This window comes from Pteropus alecto, unplaced genomic scaffold (assembly GCF_000325575.1).
Source record: "Pteropus alecto unplaced genomic scaffold, ASM32557v1 scaffold101, whole genome shotgun sequence".
In the NCBI taxonomy this organism is placed as follows: Eukaryota; Metazoa; Chordata; class Mammalia; order Chiroptera; family Pteropodidae; genus Pteropus; species Pteropus alecto.
The window spans coordinates 6,006,611-6,009,073 of NW_006432945.1; the positions used below are offsets into that span (position 1 = coordinate 6,006,611).

A 2,463-nucleotide genomic window follows, 5' to 3' on the forward strand; every position below is an offset into this window, starting at 1 on the left:
TCAGAAGTCCTAAAATCGAGGAGTCTGCAAGTCAACGAGGTTGCATTCCCTTTGGAAACTCTAGGGAAGAACCCATTTCTTTATGTTTTATAGTTTCTGGAGACCACCTGCGTTCCAGTTTATGGTCCGTCCTTGAGGCCAGTAGTATAGCATCTTCAAATCTTTCTCCTCCTCCCTCTCTTTCCATCTTTCCCTTCCTGCCTCTCTCATCTCCTTCTACTACTATGACTTTCCTGCCTCCCTCTCCTGAGCACCCTTGAGATTATATCGGGCCCATCTAAATAATCCAGGACTATCTCCCAGGCTCAGGATCCTTAACTGAACCACATCCATGAAGCTCATTTTGTCGTATAAGTAGCATATTCACAGGTTTAGGGAATTAGAATGTGAACCTTTTTGAGGAGCCATTATTTGGCCTAATATAGAGATTTATACACTATAGTTGTTTTATTTTGATTCTACACATTTTTTTAAAATGCCAAAAATAGAGAAGGAGGAATTTATACAATCGACGTGAAAGAAAGTCAGAGTTAGGGAGAATATTGCCTTTCCTTATCACATGTTTCATTTAGGCGTTATGACTTGCCTTAAAGGATATATCTCTTAATTTGATTTTCTTCTTTATTTAACATCTATAAAGTCCAGAACTTTTTTTAAAAAATACAATTACTCAAAATTTTATTGCCCAACCATAACAAATTTTAGAGTATTTATTTTATAGTCTTTTATTTTCGCTTTTTTCTTAACATTGAGATTACACGTATTATGAAGATTTGGATTTTTTTTTTCTTACTTAACCCTATAAAAGGCCATTTGTTTACATCATTTATTATTTTTTAAAACATCACTAGTAATTTTGTGATATACTATTGTTGGGATATACCATAACTTATAAAACCATTTACCTATTTTGAATATATTTATTTCCTTAGAAGAGAATCCTAGAAATAGCATTATTGATTCAAAGAAAATGAACATTTTTTATGATCTTGAACTATAATAACAAATTGCCCTCTTGAAATCTTTGGCTCCTTCTGATTATAATTTAAAAATAGACCCATAAAATAACCAATTATTGCTTATTATTTTCTTATAATTCATTTATATTCTCAGCTCTAGAACTTTTTTTCTTCTACATCCTGTATTTTATTTTTCTCATTCCCTTCTTCCATCTCCCCAGCATATCCATAGATGCCAACATAACCAATATGGAGATTTTTTAAAAAATAGACTTTTTAGGCAATCAAGATTTACTCTCATCTCCTGTAATGGAGCAAAGAAATTCAGAATAATGTATGTATGGGTCAGACAATTAATCATTACTATAGCCTAACCAAATGTTAATTGTACATGAAAGCATTAAATCCAGAAAAAAACATTTTTCCAAATTAAACACATTCTTTATGTCTTTTAGCAATACTATTTGTTTTTGCTTTCCTAGATTTCCTTTTGATCTCTCTCTGTCTATATAACAAACGTGTAAACACATATTCAGAATTAGTTTTAAATAATCTATAGTGGTCAAAGCTTTCAAACTTCCAATATTATGAAAACCTAAGGATTACTAAGAAAGATAGCATGGCCCAATGGCAAGAGCTATGATCTCAGAAGATGGATTTATTACTAAGGGCTGAATGACCTCAAAAAGGTCATTTTAAGTCCACAGTATTACGATTTCTCAATCTATAATATGGGTATATATAGGATAGATATACCTAACATTAATATAATGAAGATAATTTTATAATCCATTTAAATTAGATTCACAAATATTTATTGTGTGGCCTTTTATGTCCCAACCATTGTTTTAGAAACAATAAAAATAGGTGTGCACGGTCGCTAACCTCATGAAATTTGTAAGAGTCTAATGAGGACGATGACTCAAAAAAGTATGGTGCATGTTGCAAAAGGTAGAACAAGAGAATCTCCTGAGATGAGAAGCTAAGGCCTAGGGAGAGGAGAGTAATGACAACGAGGACGGGTGTCGTTAAGAGAGTTAGCAATCTGGCTGCCTACAGAAACACATATAGTAAGCAGAATGATTTATTGACTTTCATAGCACTTAAAAAACTAGTCACCATGATCTACGGCCATGCCACCGTGAACAAGCCTGATCCCATCTGATTTTGGAAGCTAAGCAGGGTCGGGCCTGGTTAGTACTTGCATGGGAGACCACCTAGGAAGACCAGGTGCTGTAGGCATAAATAATAATTTAAAAAAAAGGAAAAGAAAAAGAAAAGAAAAGAAAAAAGGAACTAGTCACCAACATTTAAGAACTTGGAGATTACAGAAAAAAATCAGATTTCCAGATTTCTTGAAAAATGTGAGAGTCTAATACATGGCAGTGATCAGCTGAACCAATGCTTTCATGAGAGTGTGTTCCAGTTTGCCACAACCACCACCACTCCCCCCATCTTACATCTGACCTGTTTCACTTTACATTAATCTGCCTCTGTCTGTATT

General features: G+C 33.8%; 1 pseudogene; it reads left to right on the forward strand.

The window, feature by feature from the left end:
- The first annotated feature begins 2,082 nt into the window (after window positions 1–2,082).
- On the forward strand, window positions 2,083–2,201 carry LOC112476579 (annotated as a pseudogene).
- The last annotated feature ends 262 nt before the right edge of the window (window positions 2,202–2,463 follow it).